A 10469-nucleotide genomic window follows, 5' to 3' on the forward strand; every position below is an offset into this window, starting at 1 on the left:
CATCATTATGGGCCTTTTTTCTGTCAGTCTTTTTGCAACTATTAATGTGATAATTGCATGATCCCTTGACGGGAGTAAACCAGGTCAAAGTTTGTTGATTCTAATCTTGAAACATCCTGGCAGTCAGAAAACCTCAAGCATCAAAAACAATCTCAAATGATAGAAAAATACTAATACTTTTTGGTACAATCTACTACAACTTTGTGTAAGTTTATCTACAAAGTTATCATTATACGAGCTACTTATCAATTATCTGGTCTTTATTGATAAAGTTTGAATACTTTAATTATTTAAAATACTATAGTTTCAATAGTCTAAGTTAAATGCACAATATTGTAAAAACTTGGAAATAGTTTTACTTATTGCTAGAAAAATACCTCATTAAAAATAAAGAGTGTTTAGCTTCACAGACAACTAATATTTGACTGATTACCAACTTTTTTTGTTACCAAAAACTTGAAAAAAATTACTTTTTTGCTGGAGTTAGAAATATACTGAGCCATTTGTGACTGAGTGCTTATATTAAATTCTTATACATTTCTATAAACATACTGAAAGGATTTCCTTCAGTTTGAATCATATAAACAGATTTGAAGATTGAATACTTTTCAAATATTTTGCTGAAACAGAACTTTGTATGCACAATTTTAAAAGCAGCCAGTGTTTCTTGTCTAAATAAAGACTGGTTCACACAATTGCTATGGTTTCATGATGCGCATTTGGAGCTACCTTGTGATAAGTGTTTTCATGGACATTTGCTTGTTGCGTACTAGCGAGGGTGCTTTGTTAAAAAAGATAAGGAATTCTATGCCAAAGGTCATAGCGGCACATTCGAAACTGCTTAAATCTATTATGAATAAGAACAATGGAAGAGTCGAAAATGCTTAACGCGCAGTAGCTTGCTCGTCATTTTTTTAAAGCATATGTCTTGCGAAAGATAAAAATGGCAAATGGAATATAAGTGGAATTGCGCAAAGAAAGATATAAGAATAAAAATAAAAAGAGAGATAAGGAAGGCAGAATTTATTGGCTTAGCAGTATGCTCTCAAAATAGAAATGATTGAATTGTGAAAAATGTTAAAATGGAATAACTTGCGCTGCACCTTCTTGCGCATCATTACCGAAGGCCATTTCCATCTTTCGTAAGCATGATGAAACATTTAATAAAAGTTTGCGAATAACCAGAAACTGAGGAGTTAGCTGCATCATGGAAACATAGCGCATATTGCCATATGCCATCGATAGTCCCTTAATACTTCTGTAATCGTCTATGATAGCAATGTTCACACTATCACAAACCCATGAGCGCTTATACCAGCTAATAGACAGTGGTAGAGCGTTCTCATTGTACAACGCCGTCACAGAAACGATGTAATACTGGCTCGCAGCAACCGTCATGAAAAAAAAAATAGATCAAGCAATCTGAGACAGCCAATCACCATCGCTGAAGTGGTATACATTGCACAGGCTGTCGTGGATGCTCAGCGAACCATAAGCAATGTTCGATAGCTGCAATATTTTTCGATGTATCCGTGTTGCCTCGACGATGTCATCGGTTAGTCGACAAATAATTGGCAAAAGGAAAATGTTGACATTTAGCGATATAGTGTGAACCTTAAGTGAGTTGTGTATAGCAATCATCAGTATTCATGTATTCTAAACCACTGATGACACCATTCAGAAGTGAAAGTGATGTTTTTAATATTGACAGCGGATGCATTATAGCAATAATGCAGTTTAACAATATACAATTGCTAAACTTCATTGACAGTTTAAAGAATATTCTCTGAGAGAGAGTTTTGCATCAGAGTATAGAAGTAGCATGAATTCTTAGAGAAAGCAGGTAGTCTAGTTGGTTGGCAGCAGCATCGGATCCAGAATAAAATCAATCAGTGAAAAACTTAAAAGCCATGCAAGTCACTAAAAGATTACTATAGGGTTTTGCAGTCAATTTAGAATTCAGGCTAAATAAGCAAGCATAGACTTCTCAAAATAGATATATTCTATATGAATAAATCCTACTTTGTCATTGTGTCTGTCTGTTAATCTGCATTCATTCATTAACAATTTTTTGTCTGATTCTATCAAAATTTCACATGTATATGCTCCACGCATTCCAAAAGGTCACTAAAATATTTGGTCTCAAAATTCTGTCTAGCTCCTGAGAACCAGTGTCATAAACACTCAGTTGTGGTGATTTGAATAATCACCCAGACGGGGGGGGGGGGGGGGGGGGGGGAGGAACTAGGATTAGTGCTAGTATAAAACAAGGCAATGGAATAATTTCTCATATTTATGCAATGCTTCCTGCATGACGTAACCCACATCGGCTCGCTTACTTAGTGATAAGTAACACTAGGGTTTGGTGCCAATTGAGGAAAAATTGCCCTCAATGAATGCATTTATGGATTACTGTGGTTAAACATCTGTGTTCTGATTGAAAATGCAAGAACACCTGAGCATCGCCGTGCTTACTACAGCCACCTAAACTACATGTATTAAATGCTCATGCACTGCCATATCACTGCAAAAGATATTCACCATAGTATAATCCAGCAGAAAAATGAGAATAATAGGTTGAACTGACGGAGTACTTGTGCTGCTCAACAGAACAACTTGTGATACTAGTTGTACCGCGACTAGTAGGTTTTTATACATAGTCTAGTAACACTTGGGTGGGCCAACGCTGAAGCGCTACGCTGGGGCGACGAGCAGACCATGCTTCCAGAGGGAGCTATTGTAGAACGATGGTAGTGTGACACTTCATTCAAGGCTATATCTTTAAGAGGTCAAGGATAAAACAAACCATGGATGATCACAAGAAAAACTGATACTTCTTATGAACTTATTCTTATGCACATGGCACTAGTTCATCAACAGCTTAGGTTACTGCTGCATTCAGCTAGGATACAGCAAAAACCCTGAAAAGTAAAAATGGACAACAAAATTCAAAAATGGGAAAATGAAAAATGGATAGGAAAATGGCAAAAAATTAACAAAACATATCTGCATACAAAGCAACCGGAAATTAGGACCCGTGGGCATGCACAACTACAATGCCGTTAGTCACTAAAGCCGTTCCATGGCACAAGGCTGGCGCATCGCGTGGAGTGTTCCAAACCATGATACTGAATCACCACAGAATGAGAGCGACACAATTGTTTCCACAATGGCAGTTCAGTGCCATCTGGGCATGTGCCGTTGTGCGACCGCAATATAAAAACTTAGTAAATAACAACCAGCTGTGCTCACTTGATATTTTAATATGATATGAGGACCATCAACAGATTTCAAGAGATGTTATCAGTTTTGAAAATATGCACCAGAGTGAGTAATAGTTACTCTGTTGCTGATCTCCGTTGTTGTCATCTCTTGTGGTAAAGGTCGTTCTATGGCCAACTATGTTATCTGCCTGGGAAGTCATGCGTGGTAGCTACATCTGCAAAATATTTGTTAATCTCCTGAAATCATCACGCAACACTTCCACGAATCAAATTTTATTATCTCAGCACGTAATTTTCAAACTGTAAAATAGCTATTTAAATTTACAAGCAGACAAACTTGGCATTTTCTGAGTGAAATATAAAACTTCTGCTTAATATTTTTCTATTTATTCTAGTCTTTTTCAAAAAGATAAACAGCACTTAAGTATAAACAAGCAGTCATTATCTCTGATTGGAACAGTTCTTTTGGCTCTATAAAAGGTGGTTGATTAGCTCAGTTCCTTAGAGTTTAATAAACGGAGTGTCATAGGTTCAAGCCCTAAATTTGCCAATGTTTTAGTCATCTTATTACAAAACTTTACTTTCATTCACCAAAATGTCTTTTTTGGCTTTTATGAATCTTTGAAGTGGTGGCCCAAAAATCTTTTAGGCCTGAAACCTGACTGAGCACCAAAGGAATCCACATGCAAAATTTCAGGCATATCGTGTCATTAGAAGTTAGTTTTAATAGAAGACAAACAAACAGCCCAACAAACAAAGATAGATTATTTATAGATAGGTGTGGCTTGAGTAACAGCAAAATTACAGAAAGAAAAAAACTAATAAAAAAAAGCTGAATAGCTTCTTTTCAGATAAAAAACAATTTGGAACTGGGCACATGCTAGTATAATGTGGCTTGTGCAAGTTGTATAAAACAGAAGTTTCAAAGTTATTGAACTCAAAACAATAAAATCATGCATATTCGGAATACATGAAAACAATATGATATTGGAAGATCATTCTAAAAAGAATTTAATAGGAGCAACATTCTGATGAGCCATTCGAAAAATGCAATGTCAGCCTCTATTTGACCGCCACCTCCAAGACCGCCCCTATAGAGGAAGGGCTAAAAAATAGAGCGCTACGACTTTCAATAGAGGTTTTATAGTATATGTGTATCTGTACCTTTATGGACTAATGTACTCAAGAAATATAAAATTATGTTATATGAAATACTATAGGCTATATATATCTAAAACAACTCACTTTATGATCGATGATTTTTCCTCCTCTTATCTGTTATTGCCTGATTGAAATACTGCCTTGTGAGTCAGTGGAATATGCAGATCATTTTCAAGATTGATGCTATTATGATATTTTTTTTGATACATAGAAAAGATGAAAACTTGGCTTCAAATTGCCATGTTGTTGGAGTGACTAATACCCTTTTTTTCACCATTGATTCTTGCACGCCCGAAAACAACTGCTCGCACTCCAATTGGGAAGCCCTGTTATAGAGGAAGTAAAAAACCGTAACTTACAAGCAGACGGACATCCTAAACATGGTGTGAGTGGCATGGTTTATGGATTGGAAAGGTTTGATGTATGAAAGAGGAAGATAAAACTAAGTATAAAGGCTGTTAACCCTAGTGTTGGCATTCTGATACCATCTTTAGCTATGCTAGTACCTTTGGTAGCTAATTATCTGAGTACCTCTACAATGGCTTTTCAGCTCTGCCTCATTCACACAGATACATTTACACAAGAACAGCTGTGACCTAGTTTTCTAGAACCCCTGACCCACAAACTACAGGTTCGGGTTCAATTATCAAAAAAGACCACTAGTAGTTACAGGAATGACATCCAACCTTAAATTGCTCTCTGAAACTTGGCATGTCTCCAGTTGTTGAAGTTCCTTTGCCAATTAATAAACTCAGACATTTTCAGCCAAAATCACACTTGCTCATGCTTGATCTTTGAGGCACCGATCATACAGTTACAATTTTCACAGATTGAATTGTTGGTGAATAGACCAACTGCGTGCATAACTGTTGAACACGTCATACTTAGGGTTAGAGAGTGTATGAAGAGGTGTTTGAATTTGATCATAGTGATTTCTGGTGTTACTAACATGACTAATTGAACAGCGAAAGCTGTAATTCATGTAAAAATATTAGCAGCTTATAGAAAGAGAAGCAGTGGAAAGGGTGAATATGCGAGGTTAAAGAGATGAATGGATTAGATTAATAATTAACAATTATTACAATTTTAGAGAGTATGACTTTTTTATGTTGACCTCAGCAAGTATCTGTTAAAGTTACGAGTTTTCAATGAACTATTCTGCAACAATATTGTACAATTAAATTATTTATTTCGACTTTGAATTTTAAAACTGCAAAAATTTGCATGAATTTTTCAGAGTGTCTGACACATTTTTCATATGCATACATATGCATATCATTTGAAGTTACCTCATATTCACATTACCATGTTATCTTTTTTAGATTCCTGAGAAAGCCTACTTTAACTAACTGTTGCCAATAGACAGTTATATATCGCTGCTCTCCAGGAATTTTAGCGGCAATCGTATCTATCACAAACCACTATAGCCACAACTGTACGTGTTCTTGGAAAACTCAATGGTACGTCAGCATTAAAACGAACTCGCACATTTTTCCTGCATTTCTTGCTAATCTTTTACAACATAAAAGTTTCACATCGATTAGCAGTCAAAAATCAGGTGTATGTGTGTTGCAAGTCAATTTCATATGGTTGAGCAACTCTGGAGAGCGGACATGGTTTGGAAAGATGGAAGCTATAAATAACCTTATCAGTTGCTCAACAATCAAAGTCCAACTATACAACTATAAAATATTTAATGGTGAATCCTTGCACTTGTAATAATGCTATTTGTAATGACTCCAATGGCAATATTTTCATCACACAATTAATTCCTATTTGATAAGCCCAAAAGCTAGCAAAAGCATTTATTAAAACAGCTTAATCGTCAATCACTTGCGTTGATGAGTTTAAAAATGGAAACCAATTTGTTACTCATTGGAGGTTACAACGTCTATTTCCTCAAGCAGCCAAAATACCACATGATAAATCATTAACATCAGCCAATAAGAGTACAGCTACTCATTGATTTATATCTTGCTCAATTCATCCTTTTCCATGCTTGAGCGAGTCAAACACAAAGAACATGATTTTCTGTTGAGGTAGCGCAACACTTTAAGCTTCATGGCGTTTTTACAAAGTAGTCTAACTAACGCGGTGTTGATACTTCAAAGTACGTGTGCATGAATATACAAGCAGTTCATATTTATGATGGTAGATAAGCGATTAGTTTTAGACCGAGGGCTACATTTATTGGGGCTAGAGGGCTAACATTTGTGCTAAATGCAACGCTTAAAAGTTTTGTTCCGCTAAAAATTTTTTTGGATGCTAATATTGACTAGTACAGCAGTGTAGAAGAAGAGTTGAGATCTGAAGACATTGTGCAAAGTATTGGACAACCACAAGATGTTCGTTCCATCGAAAACATGGAAACGATGCAAATATTTTTGTTTTGAAAACGTTTATGTTTGGTTCTGCATGTATTATAAGTATGGTTAGTCTATGTCACTTGTTCATGAATATATATTTGTAGCATTTGATAGGTTATCATTATATAACTTATAAATTTGCAGATTTATAGCATATTGTTTGATGACACCATTGCAGTAATCTGATCTTACAATTGATGGACGCTCGTAACTTCTCGTCTATTGCACATAAAAAGGTAGTTTTGGATGCAAACTGTATCAATTGCAAACATATCAATGAATGCAATGAGCTTTTATGTAACATTATTAAATATAGTTATGATATAAAGATATGTCTTCAACTTTGGAATAGAATAAAAATTGCAAGCTCCGAAAAATTGTAAAGCAGGACACAGGCTATAATACCATCACAGGTTTATTGCAAGCAATAGATATCAACTGGTAGGGATATTTCTTGGTTTCTCAATGCATATTTATTAAGAGATCTTTGAAAAGTTGGAGGTAAGTTAGCAGATTTATTGCACCCAAAAGGTTTAATATCGCTCCGCTAGAAAGAGAGGGCAAAATATAGACAACATTTGTTTTGCCATAAAAGGGCTAAACTTATCTTCCCAACATTCTGACGAGCCATTCAAAAAATGCAATGCCAGCCTCTATTTGACCGCCATCCCAAGACTGCCACTATAGAAGAAGGGCTGAAAAATGGAGCGCCACAGCATTCAATAGAGGTTTTACAGTATATGTGTATCTGTACCAATATGGACTAATATACTAAAGAAATATAAAATTATGTTATATGAAATACTATATGTGTATGCATTAATATACATATATATACATATATATATATATATATATATTATTACATATATAGTATTTCATATAACATAATTTTATATTTCTTTAGTATATTAGTCTATATAGGTACAGATATACATATACTATAAAACCTCTATTGAACGCTGTGGCGCTCTATTTTACAGCCCTTCTTCTATAGTGGCAGTCTTGGGGTGGCGGTCAAATAGAGGCTGGCATTGCATTTTTCGAATGGCTCGTCAGAATGTTAGGAAAATATATTTATATATATATATACATATATATATATATATACAGTGTAACCTCGGTTTTCGAACGACTCGCAGTTCGAACAAATCAGAGTCCGAACAAAAAATTCAAGCAATTCTTGCTTCGTAGTTCGAACAAAAATCGGAGTTCGAACGCCGGATGCTGAGCGGCGTTGACCGTGACCAACTGTTGTCGCCAAGAAAGGATGCCCCGACGTCCGAGATTAAACAAATGTGTAGCAAATGGGCCGAGTTACAAATTTTCGGCGAACTCCACCACCCCGATAAAGCTGCAGCCACAAGAGTCATCAATGACTTTAACGGCACTATCATGAACCACTTCCGAAAAGTGCTAAAAAGAAGCAAGTGTCATTGGATAGATATTTTAAGAAAAAAGAACATCCTGTATCCTAAAAAATCCTATTCATAATTCTTTTCTTTATCCTTTTTTTATTTTTACACGTTCATGTTAGCGTAATCTTTCGTATGGAAGATTACGATAGTAATTACATTACGTTTTACGGGTTACATTTATGTTATTTGTGTCTTTACCATTTTGCTGTACAAATAAATGTATGTGTACTAACAAGGTAAACATTCAGGGTGTTGGAACGGATTAAAACGATTTACATTATTTGTAATGGGAAAAATGATTTCGGTGTTCGAACAACTCGGTGTTTGAACAACCTTCAGGGACGAATTATGGTCGAGAACCGAGGTTGCACTGTATATATATATATATATATATATGTATATATATATATATATATATATATATATATATATATATATATATATATATATATATATATATGCCTCATGCTACAGACAGTACTGTTTCGGCTATTGAAGCCTCATCAGGGCAGCTCAGAACCAGCCAAGGAGACAAATCCCATTGCCAAAGAGAGTTGACTTCCTGCCATGAAACAACTAAGTTGCCTCACAGACTTTAAGAAAGTCAATGTGCTGACACCAAAGTGCTCAAATCACAAGTATGATGAGCCTTGCACAAAGGCTAATAGCGGCGCACCTCTCACAGAGTGCTCAACCAAACTAAAGTGAGGGAGCATCTACTCATGCTACAGACAGTACTGTTTTGGCTATTGAAGCCTCATAGGTGCAGCTCCGAGTCGGCATGGGAGACAAATCATATTTCCATTGAGTGTTATAAATAATTACAGTATATATATACATATATGTGACAAACAATTTTTGTGTACAATCTTCTTTATGGTTTTATGAGGCAACAGCCCTTTGGCTCTACGTAAAACAAGTACTTGTATAATATACAGCAGCTCTATGAATATAGCGCAGCACAAGTTTATTGCATAGACCAAACTCTACCGACATTAAGCAGAAGCATGCATCTAATGAAGCAAAAGCTGTATGACTCCAATAGAATGACTCCAATGTATTAAATACTCCATGGCCCAGATAAAGCATCAACTCAATGTTAGCTCTATGGCTAAAATGTAGAAACAATTCCATAACATCACCAACAAAATTTTTGGCAGCTGGTGAAATACATTTGTAGATCAATAATAAGCAGCGAGTTGGTTTTTTTTAACTGTATTATGATGCATGAGTAACAGATACATTTTGGTCAGGCTGACTGCGAGAAAAAAATGTATAGCATAAATTAATTACTTTTGCACCCCTTAGGTTGTTGAGGAACGGGTACTCTTAGTGAAGTAGACAGTTTATATAATTGATGTAAATGTATTATTACGTAGTTGCAGTGTACAAACTCTTCTAGGTAGTTGTTATGTGTATAAACCTGATACGATTGCAGAATACAACCAGATAGCAAACTACAGCAGGTTTTTCTGTGCAGAGGCTGCGTACATTTTTAAGAGTATTTTTACACAAACAATGGCACTGTGATCTTGGTTGGACATCTCTGAGTCCAGTGGCAAGGGAAACTCGATGACTGGAGGTATACCGAGTGGCAGAGAGCAGTTTAAGGCTATATGTCATTCCTGTCACCACCAGCATTCTTTTTGGGAATAGAAATTTTACTTGTTGTTTCTAGGTCAGGCATTCTAGGCCAAGGCTATTCTTTAGGTCCACAATACTAAGTGGTACATTACCCCAACTTGAGTTGTCTTCTCTCATGAGAAATGCAGATAACAAAGGCCAGCCAGAGAGAATGTAGCTTCCTACTTTAGCCTATAGCTTGGGATTCTGAGCACATTTAGTTTAACACTTAACTTATGTAAAAGGTTAGTAAGTTTATAACATACTCATACGACTAAAATATTGGTACTTCTGGCACATGGACTTGATAAAAAACTACAGACTATTGACTAAACTTCTCCACAAGCATTTACTAACAACTGATCATAGTTATACTATCAGAAGAACAGAAAATGCAACAGTTCATATATGAGGTCAGAAAGTCACCTTTAGCCAATCAAAACTAAGACTACATAGTTTGGTCTACTAGTTCTCTAAGTATTGTAAACTATATATAGGGTAAGTATACAACAACATTATTATTTCTTACAAATCAGCTTGTGATAATCTGTTTGCCTTTAGCTTCATATTTTAGCTCTATATTTTAGTTTCATATGATCTTACTAGCTTCATGTTTTTGTGATAGTGAAAACATCAAACTCGTAAATTTACATGAAGTTAGGGAACCACCTTCAGTC

The sequence above is a fragment of the Watersipora subatra genome, chromosome 11 (assembly GCF_963576615.1).
Source record: "Watersipora subatra chromosome 11, tzWatSuba1.1, whole genome shotgun sequence".
In the NCBI taxonomy this organism is placed as follows: domain Eukaryota; kingdom Metazoa; phylum Bryozoa; class Gymnolaemata; order Cheilostomatida; family Watersiporidae; genus Watersipora; species Watersipora subatra.